The sequence below is a fragment of the Schistocerca gregaria genome, unplaced genomic scaffold (genome assembly GCF_023897955.1).
Source record: "Schistocerca gregaria isolate iqSchGreg1 unplaced genomic scaffold, iqSchGreg1.2 ptg000248l, whole genome shotgun sequence".
NCBI lineage: Eukaryota > Metazoa > Arthropoda > Insecta > Orthoptera > Acrididae > Schistocerca > Schistocerca gregaria.
Window position 1 is genome coordinate 799,608 of NW_026061757.1, and position 21,114 is coordinate 820,721.

At 43.3% G+C, this 21,114-nt stretch overlaps 1 protein-coding gene across 1 annotated transcript in view; it reads right to left on the reverse strand.

Annotated features, from left to right (window-relative positions):
* The window catches only part of LOC126305103 (rab effector Noc2-like), an 817,922-nt gene extending 797,491 nt beyond the window's left edge, over positions 1–20,431 (reverse strand). Inside the window, exon 1 of the mRNA XM_049992015.1 lies at positions 20,344–20,431. The gene's annotated coding sequence lies outside the window, so the exon portion shown is untranslated. The remainder of the gene's footprint in view (positions 1–20,343) is intronic.
* Positions 20,432–21,114: the final 683 nt, after the last annotated feature.

The following is a 21,114-nucleotide window of genomic DNA, read 5'->3' on the forward strand; positions in this document are numbered from 1 at the left end:
TTTACCTTTCCTAAAGCCAAATTGATCTTACAGATCTTCAGTTTTCTTTTCTAAATAACGCCTTGATAGCACTGGAAACGTTACGCCCGCTGTAGTTAGGTACTTTGTAGACTTTCGATAATCGCATTTCGAATCGTAAGTGCAGTTTTGAAGCAAAAAGTCGCCATTCAGCACCGAGCCGCCAACATTTCACCTAGCATCCGCAGTGCACTACGCCAGGAACAAATGCATCAACTGAAAGCGAATATGGAGGACGTTAATGTGCAGAATGCGGGAATAGGGGTTATAATAATAAATCTCAGTTTGGCAAAGATCAAGACGTAAATCGGTTAACGCTAAAAGCGCAGCGAAGAATAGATGTTCGGGGAAAACATTTTATATAAAATGTCCCTCGTGAGGCGGCGCTTACATTATTATTCACAGCTTTCGGCCGCCCTCGCATCGATATATTCACATCACGCTCATCGTCGCAGGCACGTGAGAGCCAAGCCAAGGAGGCGGGAGATCTGATCGTAGGGATTTTGTGGATCTCGATGTTGACGCCAAAGATCGACAGGATACGGTGGTTGTTCACGCGGAGACTTTTATGTTAGACTCAGATCTGCGTGACCGAGGTTTCTTCATTGCATTTACATCATTAATATAATATACGTTAGAGCGCACCTACGAGATCTGCGGAGTTGGTTGCTAGGTTTTGCTATTCTGAACGTTTATCAAATTGTATATGTTTTACCGAGCGAGGTGGCGCAGTGGTTTGCACACTGGACTGGCATTCGGGAGGACGACAGTTCAATCCCGTCTCCAGCCATCCTGATTTAGGTTTTCCGTGATTTCCCCAAATCTTTTCAGGCAAATGCCGGGATGGTTCCTTTGAAAGGGCACGGCCGATTTTCTTCCCAGTCCTTCCCTAACCCGAGCTTGCGCTCCGTCTCTAATGACCTCGTTGTCGACGGGATGTTAAACACTGATCACCACCACTGCATATATGTTTTTACCACTGTTTTTCAGAATCGTGTGGTCGAGCGTCTCGTTTGTGGGGTATTTAAATAGTGTCCAGAAACGTGATTTAAAACTGCACAGCACAGCGCAACAGTAACAAGCTGTACTTTCCTGGCACGCCAGATCAATAAAGTTTCCTTTCTTGACTCCAGATTTCTGACATATGGAACATGTATAATGCATTGCCACAACACACTTGCAGCAACATGAATTCGTCAACAAATGCAAATACATTCTTGATTATATCCGTAGATCATGGATGTGTTCGTAAATGCGCTCTAGAGCAGATGTTGTTTAGGACATGCTTAATTTCGAACGACCAATGCGATGTTGCATTATCTTCCTGGAATCGAAAAATGACAGGAAATCGGAATATCTAAGAAAGATAAAAAAAGAAAGGCCCAGTAATGACGTCACGTAGTAACATTTGCGTTTTTATTACACGTTTCAGGTTTTTATGTTACATTTTGCCATATTATGTATAAGTTCTAGACAAATCATTTTCCAATTTTTGTTCTTTATTTTTCACTTCCTGGTTTCATACTCATACTCGACATGAAATGAATACCCTTAGCTGAACATAGGCGTTGACTTAAGAAAACGGGGACAGTTGAAATTGTGTGCCCCGACTAGGACTCGAACCTGGGATCTCTTACTTACATGGCAGGCGCTCTATCCATCTGAACCACAGAGGATAGTGCGACTACAGGGACTTACCTCTGGCACGCCTCCCGTGAAACCCACACTTATTGTCCCGCACTATATTCATAGTGCCCCTGCCCACTACACTCATTATTCGCGGCTTTAATGTCGATTCCCGTAAGAGTTCGGACACTGTTTGTGCATCCACACAGATGGTCAAATGGCCGGTGAGCCTTAACACTATATATATATGAAGATGGTATCTGTTTGTACAACCGCACACAAGAAGTTGGTCAAATGGTAGGTGAACCAGAACAATACCATCTTTCGGACATGTCCGGAAAAACATATATATATATATATATATATATGATTTGTATTACGAATTTTGAATATTATGAAAATACGGAAACGCCGCAAGAAATAATGGACAACCCTGCGGGTTGCGCTGTTGTGCTTTATCACGAACGACACCTGTGCAAAATATTGAGGATCCAATACGTCACAAGTGTCATACGTGATCAGTACAGTGTTCCGTGTGGCTGAGAGTGCATTATGTCGAAGCTAAATGAATTCGAATGCTGGCGAATTGTTGGTGCTTTTATGGTGGGTGACTGAAGAAATTTCCTTGTTATTTTTCATAGTTTTTACATTACTTGGACTTTGGTACAAACTTTTCAAGATGTATGTCTTGAGTTATTGATAGTTACATTGCATTAGGCACTTCGAGACCAGCGATTTAGTAATTGTATGTACTGAAGAACATTTTTTATTTGCATGTCGCCCTTTTCTTGCTACACTTCTTTGTTATTTTCAACATTAAGTATTGTCACTGTTCATTTCTTAATAAAACTTATTAATACGATTTGCCCGGCGTGAAGACCTCTTATTGCTACACATCTATGTTATTGCCAAAGTTAAGTATTGTCATTGTCCATTTCGTAATAAAACTCATTAATGTGCTTTGGCTGAATGTTGTCTAGCGATCCCAGAAGGCAGGGTTACTGGAGCCCACATATTTAACGTCAAGGCAGGATTCAGCACTCGCTTAACGCCGTGTTCTGCATATATTACTGCCACCTCTCAGACATGTTACGTCGGAGTGACTGGCATCCTTGACAGTAACAAGGAAGCACGAAATATGTTTGCTAACAGCTTATAACCCAAATTCACTGACGTCAACGCCTGGACGTCTTACAGTCTGCACCCTCCGATCGGCTTTGGCACACAGATTACAATGCCTTTTTTTTGGGGGGGGGGGGGGCGGTGGGCGACGGTGGGGATTGCGGTAACTTAGACGACGATGACGTTCATTTGTCCATTTGATGTCTTAGCAGCTACATCCCCAGGCAGCTCGTCAGAGATTTGACTATCGTTAAACTGTCTTTGTCCTTTGTTGCCAGCACCAAAACAGAAATTGCTGGAGTAGGGTCCACAGTACAGAGGGATTGTCCTCCTCTTCCTGCAATGGGTCGCTGTCTTGAGAACATCCGGATCCAGCACATCTGCCACCAAGCTTTCCCCATCAAGTCAGAGAAAGTGCTATAAAATTCAATGGGAAGGCCATCAGGTCGAATGGATATCTTTCTCGCGCCCATCCACAGGACGATGTGCAATTCTCCCAGTGTCACGGCCTCCAAGAATCTGTCGCTTCCTCGTGCCTTAACCAACCTCACTGGCAGGCCGCTGACCGTCCAGGGAAAGAGGGCAGTAATAATCTCTGATGACACGGGAGATGGCGGTGTGTTTGTGTGCACGTTGCAAGTCCGCCGCAACAACTGCCGTGATCAGTAGCCTCTTACGATGTGTCCGTTCTCTGACGATGTGATAGAGAGAAGCACGTTCATACGGGACCGTATCTTTCGGTCTCGCTTGAAACTGCTTACCTTCCAATCTGGCTACCGCGGTCTGCAGGTGCCGCGCCTGTATCCGGTAGACGACCGTTTGGAGCCCCGGCGAAAGTGGTTGCTACTTCTCTCAAGACTGTGTAGTGCGCTCTGTCTCGCCCATACGCCACGAGCGTGTGTCGAATAGCTGATATGGCTCAGTGTGTCCACCACTGTATTGCGGAATCATGACTATGTCTCGCACTTTGTGCCAGGTATCAGTGACAGACAGCAATCCTCTTCCTGGAGAATGCTGATGTTAAGAGTCCATGGTCTTCTACTGCGGCTCGTCTGTTGCCATGGGAGAATAAAACGCAGATGAAGGCCTGGTGGTCGGTGAATGCGGAGGGCTACATCTCGGCACCGACAGTCGTGGCCTGAAGCCCTCGGGAAACGTAAATCCTGTCCAACCTGCTGGCCGAGTGGCTAGTGAACTACGTATATCAGCATCGTTCACCGCAGATGATTGTCCATGAATCGTGCAAAGCTAGTTGCTTGACCATCTGTAAAAGGCCAGAAATGGGACATGGTGAGAGATCTGATACTCGGGGCATAAGACGCTGGTAATGGTCCCACCAAGTGCTCTGTGACGCTTGGAATAATGGAGCTACCTCAGTAGATTAATGGACTTTGCTTTCGACCCTTCGTCATTCCACATGGAGTGTACAGGTTCTCGAGGCGGACTGCACCGATGGTGAGCAAATTGGCTTTTTCTGATGAAAAATATTGTATATTTGCTTCCATTACATCACGTATTAGTGTAGTCGCGCCAACACCACCGGCGGTAGCCGGTTTTCTGTAAGAATTTATCCATAAACATCCAAGTGCAGATCAGGCCTTACCTCTGGAAGAAGCATTGTATGTCTGCCACCCGAATCACGTCCTTGTAGCTCGGTTATGATCGTGTAACGAATGTCGTTGACACTGGCTGTACCTAACGCATACACCTGGGTCACTGGATACTATGACGACGTATTCTGCAGTCGTTTGAGCCAGTAAGCGGCATGTAGCTCATCTGTCCGTACTTGTCATCGGAAACGTGCATGTTAGTGACCTACCGAGACGAGATGTCCGTCTGACGATATGCCGGCCGCGGGCTTTAGGTGGTCGCTCGAGTCTGACATCAGTCTTTCCATCTCCACCTCAGACGCCCCAACACCAAACTGAAGCTGCGGCACGTTAGGTGACTGACGACTTTAATGTGGTGTCTTAGCCGCAACATCGTGAGGGAGCTCGTCAGACGGTAGATTATAGTCAAACTGTCCTTGATCGGTCGTTGCCAGCAGTGAACCAGGAATTACTGGAGCGAGGTCCACAACCCGCGCTATGGATGGATCAGCCTCCTCTTATTGCACTTGGTCACCGTCTTGCGAGTCGTTGCTTGTGGAGGGCTTCCTGCTCCTATCCTTTCGGCGTCTGGCCGACGTCCGCTTGCGGAAACGTATGTCTGCGTCCTGTGGATCACGCCGAACAGTAGGCACCACCCGCGTCTTCGTGTCCCAGCTTGAATCGACCTTCAGGTGCTCCACCTCTTTACACGGATAAATGCAGGCGGTGTCACTGCTGTCGAGCACGCCGACGGTTCCGGCGGCGGCCGTGGCATCGTGCGCGCGGAAATCAGGCCGCGGCGCTCAGTAACGGTAACGGACAGCGTCCGCTTTCGTCATGTTCTCCATTGCCTGGACGTAGGTAATAGGCAGCGTTCTCAGTTGCGATGTGGGCGTCGTGTCGTCAAGAACCTTCTGGACGATGCTTCTCTGCAGGCATCCGGAGCGAACATGCCCTCCCTGCCCGCACCCTGAATAAGTCCGCGGTTGACCGTCATACATGACGATCGCGTGACAGCCACGAATGGTCGTGTACGATGAGATATGTTTACGCTGATCAATTCGCACCTGTCGCATTTCATCTCGATACATCTCGAGCGTGTGCCACTTTTCTGCCACATGACTTAGTAGCTCCCCTTAAGGCCGCAGCCGGCCAGTGTGGCCGAGCGGTTCTAGGCTACGGTCGCAGGTTCGAATCCTGCCTCGGTCATGGCTGTGTGTGATGTCGTTAGGTTAGTTAGGTTTAAGTAGTTCTAAGTTCTAGGGGACTGATGACCTCAGATGTAAAGTCCCATTGTGCTCAGAGGCATTTGAACCATTTTGGATTTTAAGGCCGCAGCTCGAACAATCGTATGGTCCGGACCCGGAGTCGTATATGCTTGACAGTCACTACGCCCACACTGTCGTCCGAGTGATGGAAACGATGTCGACCGGTGGAAACGCAAACAAACCGCTAGCATGCTGCTTCATCGACAAATTTCAGGGAAACCGTGCCGGAGACGATCGAGCGATGTATTCCTAGAAGTTCCCTTGGATAGACGTGCATTACTTCATGCAGAAAACGCGCCACTTGGACTGCCTTAGGTTGTGCGTACTTGGCATGCGCCGTTAGTTTTATCGTAGGCTTTTCGTACCAAAGCGCCATCGTCGTTCGAGGTGATCCGTCGGCACTACTATACCGCTAGTCGCAAGGGTAAACAACGGTCCGCTCGCGGGGCGCCGCATAGGCCCACACACGTCCGCTCCGCAGCACGGCTGAGAGCCGACTGAGCCATACGGACACAGTGGTCGTAGCAACTGCACGGACTACCCTAGCACGCTGCCCGTCGGATTCAAATTCTCAGCTTATTCACACACTACTGACGTAGTGTCCCTTACCCATTATTCTCATTAATCGCGACATTTCGCCGATTCCCGTAAGAGTTCGAGGATGGTGTGCATCCGCAATGAAGAGATAGTTGGCCGTCTCGCCTTAATTATATATACATGTGGAATCCGTTCTTTTGGACATGTGAACTTCTGCATCCCCTTGTCTGTTCGTATTAAGAATTTCAACAACGATAAAAGAATCGTGGTGTACTTCGAATCTGTGGCAATGATCTTAGCATCCGATTTTCACGGCACTTTTTGTAGACTAAATTTTCATTGGTGGGGATATAATAAATACAACTCGTATGAACTAAGGAATTTTAAAGACAATAAAGAGCAGTTCCAAAATGTTTCACTGTCAACTGCAAAAACTAAAATGAAGGTGGGTTCCATTCTCCAGCATTTTCGACAAATGAAGGAATTCGTAAAGGGTGGACAGACAGATTATTCGTATCCGTGTAAAGTATTCTTCTTCTGCTGTGTTGAGTACTGTCTAACTAACAAAATTTCGTTGTAAATACCATTCTTTCAAATACTTTAAGGGGATTAGGACAAAAAACGGGCCGACTTGGAGCAGAAGAGGCACCACAAGACATTTTAATTTCCGCTGTCTGTACTTTAACAAATAAATTCATAAAACTTTGTCAGCATGGTCAGGAAGGATTCAGGATTCACACTCATAGCAGTGGAAGTTCAAAAATTTAACAAAATATCTTTTTACATGTGAAATTATATCATTTTATCACTTACTATTGGCTGCATTAGTTGCTATAGGTACGCTTTTCTTCATAAGTAAAAGAGATTCTTCGATGAATTTTGCATAGCATACAAACAATACTGACATGTGTATGAAACTCTAGTGCTTCATTTATGAAACAATGAATGAGCTGTTACATTTTAAACATAATATTTAGAAAAAACTAAAACTTTGTAGTTAATTACCTAATTTTACTACAGTTTTCAATTGACTTGGAAAATTCTAGAGTTTCATCCACTTGTAAATTTGGTTTGTATGCTGTGCAAAATTCATCGAAGAATCCTAGAGCAACAAATGCAGCCAAAAAATAATGAAACTTCACATGTACAAAAATTTATTTTTTGACCTTCCAGTGCTATGAGAGTGAACCCTGAATCCTTCCTGGTCATGCTGACAAACTTTCATGAACTTATTTGTAAAAGTATAGACAGTGGAAATTAAAATGTCCTCTGCTGCCTCTACTTCTCAAACTCGCCTCGTTTGACTTATTAGGTCCTTGATGTGGGAGTGTGCAATTTATATCTTGGTAGCCCAAGAACGAGTGAAAAAAGCTGTCTTGTTACTAACAAAGTAGTTGTCACATAATTACAGTAAATGCTATATAAACACTCCATGTTATCATTTAGTGCATAACACACTGACTCTCATAACTATTTAAAGCTACGTTAGCGAATAGCTCTTGGTGTCCAAGGTAAAAAAAAATATTCTATGAAACAATTATTGCCGGCCGGAGTGGCCGAGCGGTTCTTGGCGCTACAGTCTGAAACCGCGCGACCGCTATGGTCGCAGGTTCGAATCCTGCCTCGGGCATGGATGTGTGTGATGTCCTTAGGTTGGTTAGGTTGAAGGAGTTCTAAATTCTAGGGGACTGATGACCACAGCAGTTAAGTCCCACGGTGCTCAGAGCCATTTGAGCCATAACAATTATTCACTGGCTATAGTTACATTTAACTCCTTTAATTAACATCTAAAGGCAGCTCATGCAATACACAAACATAGAATAGTGGGAATGTTCTGCAAGAAGTTAAAATCGACTGAAGCTCAGGATACGAATGCTGATTGATATTTTCTTTAATTCCTTCGTTATTCTATTAACCTGAAAATGTGTCGATAGTGGTTAAGTTCTGCATCAAACTTTATACAACGTAGTGATTCTTTGTAATTTAGCACAGTAAAATATTTGATCAAAAAGTAGTACAGTGCTGCCCTAGCAATGTACATACCTCGGGCTTAAATCTGGGTCAATTCAACTTTGTTTTTCAATTACCTCTTTCTGTAATCGTATTGATGATTTTATAACGTAAAAAAAGTGGTTTGTTTCTTTGTGACGTATGTCTGTAGTAAAATGTCCGGTTTACGGGCCGTACATTTTTTATTTATAGATAGATTTTTAATGCCTATTTATAGTCATTCACAGGCCAAATGACTAGTTATGGAAAACGAAGGCGAAGCAATATAAATCTGAAAATTGGAATGTTTAGCATGTAAAAAGTGGATAATCAGTAACACGCATTATTACTTCTGAGTCAGTGTAAAATTTCTAAATGTATCGTTCTAGGAACTCTTCTACCGTGAAATAGTTTTTATAATTTTTTATGTTTTAAATTTTCTAAATGTCATTGCAAAAATGCCTTTCTGTTTTTCCCCAGAGTGGAAGTTATTAGGTACAGATTGAAGAAATGCTATGCGGAGGCGAAAAAATATATTCAAAGTTTATATGCTACATACTTCAATGTAGAATACCCCAGCAATGAAAACAGAAATGGTTTCAGAACCATTTGATAATACGATACAAAAGAAACTTTATTTTGTCGATACACATTATTTACAGGGCGTCTAGAAAATTACAATAAATTGATAGTATTTCATATTCTTGTTGTTCATCCGACGTTCACACTGCTACATACCAAATTGCTCAATTAATCTGTAGACACAGTGGACCGGTACTCGCTTTAGCCACTTACCAAGCAACCAGCTACAGGTGATGTTCTAGTCATAGTTGTCAGATTGATGTCTTATTACAGCTGAAAGGTGACTGAATTTTACGACGCTACGATAACTGATTGTACATTCCGTGCTCATCCTGATAAAAATATAGCGGCCGTCAGAGAACTGGCTATTCTCGCTGTACACCGTAGACGCCTGTATCTAGCCTAAATCAATGTAGCAAGAAAGAATTTTATTGATATGTGTCTACTTTTCTTCAATCTATGCTTCCAAGTACTTCTTACTTCCTCACCCGCCGATCGAACCTTCGTTGCACGGTTAGGAAAGCGGTTTCGCCATCTTGACCGAGAAAAGCAGCATCCCTCAGTGAAGGACAGTGGAAATAGCCCGTTACGTAATACTATTCCTTAAGTATTTAATATATAACATTAACAGCAGCAGTACGATTACTCTACCCTGTGGCACAACTAAAACAAAATACTACTTCAGTGTCCGTAGATGAATCCAGGACAATGTGCTGCGTCCTGCCCACCAAGAATTTTTCGATTCAATCGCATGTATCCCACAGGCACTTATTTTATAAACAGAAGGTGCCAGTGTAGTATAGCGTCAAACGATTTCCGAAAGTCTAGACCTCTCTACCTAGTACATTATTTCTTACGAATGCGAGTTCAGTTTCACATAAGAAATGTTTCCAGGACTCCTCCTGATTTCCACGGAAAAAATTATTTAGCTTCAGGTGCGTCATAATATTTGAACTAAGAACATATTCTAGGATTTTGCTAGAAACAGACTGCGCGCTCCGAGCTAGAGTATACCGTTTGAGAACATGGCGGAGCAAAGGTTTTCAGAGCTGCTCTCAGTGAAACCTAATCGACCGCAGGTGAGCCTGATCTGATAGTCAGTACCCGGCCATATGGGCCGCCTCGGCATTCATCCATCACCGCTGTCAATGCTAACCTCGGAAATCTAATGCACGGCGCATACGCTGACTGCAGTTCTTGATCGTCACCCTTCTTTAACCAACGAAGGCACAAGAGACACGAGACCGAGCAGACATCACGAGTAAGGTTTAAGGGACCTCTGAATAACTTTTTGGGTAGAGGAAGCATAAGGTATTGCTTTCCTCATTTCCTCCTCTTTTAATTGCACAGCGATAACTGAACGATTAACTTAAATTTTTTTGACAGGCGGGAAATCACCACGAGGAATGTATGGTTAGAGTAAGTTGAAAGAAAACTGATTTAAACCACTACGAAGGTTTTGAAAATTTCTGTCCTGATAGCGCCCATCCCTGCATTTGCCTACTCACTCCATGGTGTCTGAAACACAGTTCGCTTCTGCAGAATTTGTTTCTTATTTGTGGTCACATTGACTTGCCTTCTTTCCTGCCTCAGTTGACGCTTTGGACATCACTCGAGGTGAAGAGAAATAGTGAAAATAATTTACTGAGACGGACAGTTTTAACGTTCTACAAGCACAGCACATTAGGTATAATGCACGTATTGAGCAAGTCATTGATACCATTATTTTACGCACATAAGCATATACCTGCACACCAAGCGTTCAATATTTCTGTCTGGGATGATTTTATGTATTTTTGCACTTGCTTAGCCTGGCGTGATTAGGTATCGGGATCTTTCTTATATCTAATCATCCTTTCTAAATAGCCAGTGCAATATATAGAGTGTGGACAAAATAATCACGCAGTAGTGTACATCTTGTTAGAAGTTGGCCAACTGCGTACATCTAAATACTGCAACGCGGGTACAGTGCACAGTTGACGTGCAAAGTCTTGGAGGTTAACCTTTCAGTGTTTATACTCCTTGTTCTTCGAAATGGTTCAAATAGCTCTGAGCACTATGGGACTAAACATCTGAGGTCATCAGTCCCCTAGAACTTAGAACTACTTAAATCTAACTAAACTAAGGATATCACACACATCCATGTCCGAGGCAGGAGTCGAACCTGCGACCTTTGCGGTCGCGCGGTTCCAGACTGAATCGCCCAGAACCGCTCGGCCACTCCGGCCGGCCTCCTTGTTCTGGGGCGGTTAACGCAAGCGATTGGCTGAAATGTGTGATCTCTCGGGTAATTATAGAATGAAGAAAAGAAGGACCACAATGCATTGCAAAACCACACCGTCCACATGACGCCCTCCAATATCCATTAATATTCCTGCACGGAGAGGACGGATATTACCTCGAAGTGAAACAAATTAGACCTGAAACAGGCGTAGAAAGAAACAAGAAAGTCACTTAACAGGAGATCTATGCTTACCATTTAACAAAGAAAATGAAACATACAATCACATTCTCAGCACTGCCCGCTTATTCCAACAATTGTGGTAGAAATACTTGCAAAAATAGAAGCGGAACGGATGCTTTACATAGGAGTGAATGAGAAGAAACAACTCACGGAAGAACACAAAAATATTCAAATATATGTGAATTCCTAAGCGACCAAACTACTAAGGTCATCGGTCCCTAGACTTAGACACTACTTCAACTAACATATGCTTAGAACAACACACACACCTATGTCCGAGACAGGACTCGAACCTCCCGCGGGAGGGGCTGCGCAATCCGTGACATGGCGCCCTAAACCACGAGGCCACCGTGCACGCCCGGAAGAATACATCCACGATCGAGAAGCAGCCGTAAATGACGGAAACATTGACGACGTTGGAAAAATGGTAATCTTACCCTCGTCATACATAGGAAGTCTGAGACACATCCACGAATACATTCTAGGTGGTATGACCTGCATAAAAAATATGGATGACCTGGCCTCTACATAACGTTAACATGCAGCTCGCCGTGGCCAGAAATCAAACAACAACAAACATACGAACATTAAAATCACTCGAAGTCACGGACAGACCATTAAAAGGCTTGCGAGGGAACTCTGACGCGATGGGAAGAGCTCTACAGGAGATTTTACATTAACACTTCCAGTTATCCCCAAGTCATCACCAGCTGACGAGATCAGTGTAGGCTTTGGAATAAATTACTTCTCTGGCCACGCATACAAATACTGCGACTAACAAAAAATATGAGAGTTGAACTATAGAAACACGGTACAACAGCATATTTTGCTCAACGACTTTTACAAATAGGTGAAGCTACACCTCGTACAGATCAGACGATCGGCCTCATTAAAATCAACATTGATTTCTGCAACATAGCCACTACGAACTGATCGACCTAATTTATCCAAACATTGTTCACAACTATACCAATTACGACTGGCTCGTTGAAAAAGTAATTTTGACAACAAGAAATAATACTGTCGACGATATCTACTTTACAATTCAAAACAAAATTTCCGGTTTAGAGAGAGAATATAAATCAATCTACACGACGGTAAACGTTGAAGAAAGTTTACATTTCTCTGCATATTTTCTAAACTCTTTGCACGTACCAGGAATGATATTCCACAGATTTCGACTTAAAATTGAAAATCCGACCACAATAGTCAGAAATTTAAACGCATCAAAACTATGCACTAGAACAAAGATGATCGTCAAACAGCTATCGAGTAACGTTATGAAAACCTAACTTATGACTGGAAATAACAAACGACACACTTTATTTATTCCCTGAATACTAATGATCTCTAATGAACTGCCATTCCAGTTTAAAAGACTGCAATTTCCAATAACATAGAGTACAGTTTAATGGTTAGCCAAGCTCAGGGATAAACGTCTAAACACTGCGCCATCAACCTCAAAGACTCCAGCTTCTCTCTCGGTCGACTATATGTGGCTCACTCTCCAGTACAAAATTCGAAAACTTTGTGCATATGTACTCCAGATAACAAAGTGAAAAAAGTAGTTGATAAACAAGTATTGTAAACAGTTTGAATATACGAGGGCTATCCACAAAGTACATTACGTTTTCGTTTGTGTCTGTTAGGGGCGGGGCTAGCGCGGCCATCTTGGTGTCATAGCATTCCGCCGCTCAGTCGGCATCCTGCCGTGCTAGTGAGAGGTTCGTGCTGTACTCCGTTGAGTTACTGTGACAGTTTGAAATGTCAGCGTTAATTGAAAATGCCGCCAAGTGTGAAGTGCGTGCTGTGACAAGGTTTCTGACTGCAAAAAGCTGTACACCGATAGAAATCCATCGGCAGCTTTGTGAAGTGTATGGGGACAACATAATCACTGAAGGTGGAGTGCGTCAATGGGTCATAAAATTTAAAAATGGCTGAACTAACGTTCATGACGAAGAGCGAAGTGGGAGACCCAGCATAGTGACTGCCGAACTTGTCGATAAAGTCGATGCCGCCGTCCGTGAAAACCGTAATTTCACAATAACGGAACTCTCTATAAGTTTTCCACAAATTTCACGAAATTTGTTGCACGAAATCATTACCGAAAAGCTTGGTTACCACAAGCTTTTTGCAAGATAGATACCAAAAATCTTGGCACAGATCTAGAAAAATTAGCGAATGGCTGCAGTGTTAAAGTTTTTTGACGCTTACGAGAAAGATGGCGACTCATTGCTCGATCGCATCGTTACTGGTAACGAAACATGGGTTAAGCATGTGAACTGCGAGACAAAATTGCAGTCAGTGCAGTGGGGGCACACAAATTCCCCCCAGAATCGCAAGAAATGCATGCAGACCATGTCGGCAAGAAAGGTGATGGCGACTGTCTTTTGGGACAGAAAAGGTGTGATTTTTGTGGATTTCCTGGAAAGAGGCACTACAATAAACTCTCAAAGGTATTGCCAAACTCTGCACAACCTCAGAAGAGCAATACAAAACAAGCGCAGGGGAGAGTTGGGCTCAAAGATATTGCTGAATCATGACAACGCCCGGGCCCACACGGCAAATGCCACTCGTGAAGTTCTCGAAGTTAAGTCGGAGTTGTTTCCTCATCCGCCGTACAGTCCCGACCTGGCACCGAGCGACTTCCACTTATTCCCAGCAATGAAGAAGTGGTTGGCTATGCAGAGTTTTGATGACGACGTACAGCTTCAAGAAGAGGTAACCTCGTGGTTGAAGGCGCAGGCGGCCGAAATTTACGACGAAGGAATTTCCAAGCTCGTCCATCGCTACGATAGTGCCTTAATTTAAATGACAACTATGTAGAAAAGTAGTATTTAAGTGTGGCTTTCATCTGTATATAATAAAACAATTTCCAATACTTTATTTATTTTTAATTCCAAAACGTAATGTACTTTGTGGATAGCCCTCATATAAGTAATTTTTCACCTTTTATACCTTGACGTTCGTCTTTTTATTACAGCTACAACACAATCTCATTTCTACTTCCTGAGAGAAGCCGGGTACTCTGGCTAATTTAATAATAACCATTAATCAACTTCCACATAGAATTAGTTAATGGTAGGCATAAGCATCACATCCCCAATCGCAAAATTTCGAACTGTTCTATATCATGTTCTATACGGTTGCAGTTGAACCACACATGGAACGAGAAACATATATAAAACTTAGTTTTTTCAAATATATTACTACTGTCTTAAAAATTCAAACGTAGAAGAGGGCAAGCAGCAAAGAGAATTTTTCCTGTTTTTTTTTCTTAAAGATAATAAAAAAAAGGTCACTGACGACGCTGAAATTTCAGCGAAACATATCTGGGAAAAGAAGGAAAAATTGTGTTTTACTCAAGGGGGACCCTCTCAAAAAGCAAACCAATAAACATTAATTTTATACGAATAAACCACTATTTTTACTAATTCGGGATGTTTCCATCCCTCGTAACGCGAGAACTTCTTATCCTGAAGAAAAAAAGAAATATTTCCTTTCTGTCGTTCATTTCTTCTTGATGTTCTCCACATCTTATCACAGCCACTTGTTCTTCGTTACTTTCTGTCACTACTCTTCTCTCCTTATACTTTATAGCTCTCTCTCTCTCTCCCGCCCTCTCTCTCTCTCTCTCTCTCTCTCTCATGAAGCTGTAGCCAGTCTATGCTGTTAAATCTTTTTTCAATATCGACGAACGTGTCCTGAGTCTTCCTTGGTCTTTACTCAAGAATTACGCGTAAGTTGAGTATTACTTTCCGTGTACCAGCACCTCTTCTAAAGCTAAACTGGTCATCTGCCATCACTGCATCTACCCTGCTTTTTATCCACCTTACAACCAGGGAGGTCAAGATCTCAGACGCGTGTGTTATCAAACTGATGGTCGTATATTGTTAGCAGCTGCCTGCAGATGCCATTTTTTAGTGTTAGCACTGCAATACTTTTTTGTATTATTTTGGGAGCTCACATGTTTAGAATGCATACAGGGTGATTCGGAGATCGTGTTATGGACTTACAAGGACAATAGGAAGGGAAAATGTATGAATTTGTGAAAAGAGCCGTAGTCCAGAAACGACCGAGTCGAAAGATACAAGCGAAAACGTACTCAAGTTCTGCTTTATGCCAAACTAAGGGACCCAACCTCCGAACCCCGACATGCTGTTCGGAATTCCCTCTGAATATTCCCCAATACCATCAAAAATCTGACCTGATGATGGACTAGTAAAACCGAAAATTTTCAGTCTACAGTGCGGTAACAATGAATTCGATTTACCTGCTCAGGTTTCACAGGCTGTTATTTTTACAACGGTTGTTCAACAGTACCGGTACATGTTCACTGAGGAGACAAAAAACATGGGATACCTCATAATGTCGTATCGGATATCCTATTGCCCGGCGTATTGCAGCAACTCGACGTGACATGGACTCAACAAGCTGGAAGTCCCCTCCGGAGATACTGAGCAATGCTGCCTTTATAGCCGTCCATAACTGCGACAGTGTTATCGGTGCAGTATTTTGTGCGCGTACTGACCTATCGATTATGTTCAATTCGCTCGAATCGTCCAGAACAATTGTGGCCCAGTGACATGGTGTATTGTCATCCCCAAAAATCCATCGTTGTTGTTCGGGAACATAAAGTCCATGAATGATTGTAAATGGTCTTCAACTAGCTGAACATACGCATTTCCAGGAAATCATCGATTCATTTGAACCAGAATGCCCAGTCCATAGTACGTAAACACATCCCACACCAATGCGGAATCACCAGCAGCTTGCCTTGTTGACAATTTGGGTCCACGTTCGAACCGTACCATCAGCTCTTACCAATTGAAATCGGGACTCATCTGACTAGGCCGCGGCTACCTAGTCGCCTGGGGTCCAAGCGATATGGTCACGAGCCCAGGAAACTCTGCAGGCGACGTCGTGCTCTTGGAAAAGGCACTCGCATCGATCGTTTGCCGCCATTGCAAATCTACGCCAAATTCTGCCCCTCTGTCCTAACAGATACATTCTTAGTACGTCCCACATTGATTTCTGGCGTCATTTCACTCAGTACTGCTTGTCTGTTAGCATTGACAACTTTCCGCGAACGCCACAGCTCTCGGTCGTTAAATGAAGGCCGTCCGCCACTGCACGGTGAGGGATAAAGTGTGAAATTTGGTATTCTTGGCACTCTCTTGACACTGTGGATCTCTGAATATTCAATTACATAACGATTTTCGAAATGGAATGTTCCATTCGTCTAGCTCCGTCTGCCATTCCGCGTTCAACGTCTGTTAATTCCCATCGTGCGGCCATACTCACGTCGGTAACAGATACCCATACATACACACATTATATATATCCCTTGACCTTTTGTTACCATAGTGTATTCCACTGTCAATATCAGAACGATTTTCGCTTATACCTTTCGACTTGGTAATTCCCAGACGATTGTCCCTTACCTCAAATTGACACATTTACCGTTATCCGTCATCTCTGAAAATCTGTAACATCATCACGTAATCGCGCTGTATATATCGATATAAGGCAAGAAATGTTCAGTACGAAAAATGAAGTAGTAAACATGCAGCTGATGGTGTTAAATTTGGTGTCTTGCAAAAAAAAAAAAAAAAAAAAAAAAAAAAAAAAAAAAAAAAAAAAAAAAATATCGACTGGATGCTGAATGCATAGTGGAGATACGCTACCCCAGTTTCCGTTTTCCGTTACGAGCGTTTTCCTGACTACAGTCCTGTGAGATCAATATTGTGCCCGTGGTGGGGATGCGGAGGGGCGGCGTCAGTCTGTCGGATTGGCGTGGGTGGCGCCGCGCGCCGCAGGCTGCAACAGGTGTGTACGCGGCGCCGCGCTTGGCGCCTCTATTGTCAGCAGCACAGAACAGAACAGAAGGGCAGCTGCTGCACTTACCGCCCGCCCACACAATGGAGGCACCATGCCCCGCTCTCGTTTCATCTGCTTTCAGCGGGCGTCTCAGAACGATAGCACTCGCTGCCAGCCAATTCCTGCGAGTGCCTTAAGGTCTTCACATGTAGAGTGCTTCCCTCCTTCCTCCCCACTTGTGCCTTTTCCACCATTTTTCCCCTTATTAACAGCACAGACGTTTATCGCGGTGTCCTTGGCACACAAGGGCATGTTTTTCAGTACCGCTAGGAACTTCAAACCTTTTTACACGGGAGCGCCAAAGAAACTGGAATAGGCATGCGTATTCAAATACAGAGATATGTGAACAGGAAAAATACGGCGCATACGTTAGACAACAAGTCTCTGACACAGTTGTTAGATCGGTTACGGCTGCTACAATAGCAGGTTATCAATATGTAAGTGAGATTGAACGTGGAGTTATAGTCGGCGCACGAGATATGGGACACAGTATCTCCGAGGTAGCAATGACGAAGGGATTTTCCCGTACGACCATTTCACGAGTGTACCGGTAAAACATCAAATCTCCGACATCGCTGCGGCCGGAAAAAGATACTGCAAGAACGTGACCAACGACGACTGGAGAGAATCGTTTAACGTGACAGAAGTGGTACCCTTCCGCAAATTGCTGCAGATTTCGATACTGGTCCATCGAAATCAGCGTGCGAACCATCCAACATCATAGATATGGGCTTTCTGAGCCAAAGGCCCACTCACGTGCCCTTGATGACTGCACGACACAAAGCCTTAAGCCTCGCGTGGGCCCGTCAGCGCCGACCTTGAACTGTTGATGACTGGAAGCATGTTGTCCAGTCAGCCGAGTCTCGTTTAAAAATGTACCGAGCAGATGGAGTCGTACTGGTGTGGAGACTATGATTAAGGCTCTGTAATTGTGTACGATGTATGTAGTTGGAGTGACATGGGACCCCTGATATGTCTAGATACGATTGTGACAGGTGACATGTACGTAAGCATCCTATCTGAACACCTGCATCCACTCATGTCCATTCTGCATTCTGACGGACTTGGGAAATTGGGAAATTCCAGCAGGACAATGCGACACCCCTCACGTCCAGAATTGTTACACAGTGGCTCCAGGAACACTCTTCTGAGTTAAAACACTTCCGCTGGTCACCAAATTCCTCGGTCATGGACATCATTGAGCATATCTGGGATGCCTTGATACGTGCTGTTCAGAAGAGATCCCCACCCGCTAGTACTCTTATGGATTTATGGACAGTCCTGCAGGATCCATAATGTCATTTCCCTCCAGCACTAATTCACATATTAGTCGAGTCCATGCCACGTCATGTTGTGGCACTTCTGCGTGCTCGCGTGGGCCCTACACGATATTAGGCAGATGTACCAATTTCTTTGGCTACAGTGCAATATTACAAGGTCCTCAGTCAGGTGTAAATCCAAAAATCAGACTATCCATACTTCTTGTATCTGAAGCTACTATTGCAATTTTATAGCTACAGAAGCTGGTATTTAACATTTGCTGAAGTAATTAAAACTGACGATGAGAGTTACATTAAACAGATATGTATCTTTAATATTTTCTGTGTCAACTGTTCTGCAGTCTCAACAAATTACATAAAATGCATACTCATTATGATTACATGGGGCTTCCAAAGCCGGATATCGTAAAACGCTTTCACAATACGATTTCTGATCGGTCATGTAAACAGTGCAAAATCGATTCTGTAAATTCGATTGTAGTTACCGATTTTCCCCTTCCACAACTGATTTTCTTTCATATGTAGACACACAACCGCTCTTAAAACGTGCTTGGGTTGCAGTTTCCAAACATTCTGCTGATGTTCTCGGAGTGACTTGACCTATTGTGCAATGAAGGAGAATCAGAAATATTAGACTGAGCGTGAAGCTGTCTACCTCTAATATTTAAGAGAAGAAAAATACCACTTCCGCTGACAATATTGGAAACTGAAACAGTTGTTTTCCAGACGCCATACTTAAATGGGCTACGAAATTCGCTTTGGATCCTAAACACGTTAACAAGGCAGCGAAAAACGGTTTCCGACATTCGTTTTACGTCCTCTTGTCGCATGTGAACGTAGTCACTGTTGTAACACTAATCTACTGGAACTGTTTCTTTTATACTTCATTTACCGGTACTGGGTTCGATTAATAGCAGTACCTAGATACAATAAAGCTGTTGTACAGTAAATGTAATTTTTGTGAATGTATGTATGATATCTACTTACGTTATAAGATTTAAAATATCAGTTTTCAGTTATGAGCGGTTTTTGTTTTGTCATACTATTGCAAGCTTCATACAACATCCATTTATACGTCAAAGATATTATTCGTTATTAAATTATTGTCTTTTGTGAAAAACGAATAGAGCGTATGTGAAATTTAGGATTGTCTTTTATTCTGAACTGCCTATTACCAATACAAGTTTTGTCAAAAATCTCAGTATAATGTTTGTTTGTAAGTTCTCTTTGATCTTTGGAGTTTTCGCTGAATGTGTGTACATTTATGTTTTCTTTGAGATGTTCATGTAGGTTCCTTTTTCGGCTCTTTAAGAAGTTAATGCTCTTTTAAATAATATCTCATAATGGTAGTAAGATGTGCCATCAAGGCTGCCATTTATGAATAAAGTGTCACATGATAACGAATTTATTCATAGCCCTTATGTGTTCAATTGACTGATTTTTTTATCATGTACTACTTATTTACTACTCACACGGGGTGGAAAAATAGTATGAACACCTACCATACACACAATACTTATTTATTAACTAGCTTGGGTAACCGGTTTCGCTCAGAGAGTTGATATGAGGTTGTGTGGTAGCTAGAATAAAATGATAGCTTCAAAGCGTAAGAGATAAAATTTTTTATTGAAAACATAGTGCATTTACAGTCCTTCTTTACAATCAATATTCTTCATTCTGTTATCCGGGGTACATACGTACAAATTTTTCGAATTCCCTACTCGAAAGCAGCTATGTATAGTTGACGGTGAGAGAAGCAGGAGTCTTTTGGGGTTGATGCCGCATATTTTAAAGTTTATCCCTGTGCTTTATTAACTGTAAAACTGTACGCTGATCTGATTGCAAATTGCAGTCTTTTAAATTGGAATAGCAGTTCATTAGACGTCAGTAGCTTTCTGGGAGTAAATACGAGGGTTGGTACTTTTATAGTGGCAACTATTTATTTACAGCTCGTAGAAAACATATACGTATTTCAAAGTTTTACTGACCTTCAAAGTAGTCACCAGCATTCCATATAACTCGTTACCAGCCTTGTGGAAGTCGTAGGATACTCTTAGCAGTGCCAGTTGTGTTGACAGTTCGAGCGGCGCCGTCTATTGCCCGACGAATTTGTAGCAGTTCTGAAACGAATGCCGTGAATTGTTTCCTTTAGAAATTGAGTTGAAGTCATGAGGGCTTAACTCATAGGAACTCAATAGGTGGTATAGCACTTAGCAGCCCCATTAGTCAAAAAATCAGTAACTGCTTGCACTGTACGTGCTTGAGCATTGTACTGCGAAATGATGGTCAGGTCATGCAGGAAGTGTCATCACTTCCGTCTCTCAGCTGGTCGTAGGTTGTATCCCACAAAGAGACAGAGACAGAGCAGTGGCACGTTGGGTAAAAGCCTTCAACGATGGTCGGCAAACTGTGGCAGACACGCTCTGGCAGCTAGTTCCAGCGTCTGTGGAGGAGACGTGCACGCTGTGGCCGCGTTTGTAGACAGTGATCGACGCCGTACGATTCGTGAGCTCGCCCACGAAACGGATTATCGCCTACGGCTGTGCTACGCATCCTGAAGGAACGCCTGGGCATGCGAAAAATTGCATCACGATGGGTTCCTCATGACATGACGGAAACGCAGAAATGGATGCACTACGACGCTGCTCAGACGCAGCTGGAGTCGTATGAGCGCGAAGGAGAGGCTTTCATGCGCCGTATCGTGTCACTGGATGAGACATGGGCAACATAGTACGAGCCAATCCAAGGAATAGCGTCAT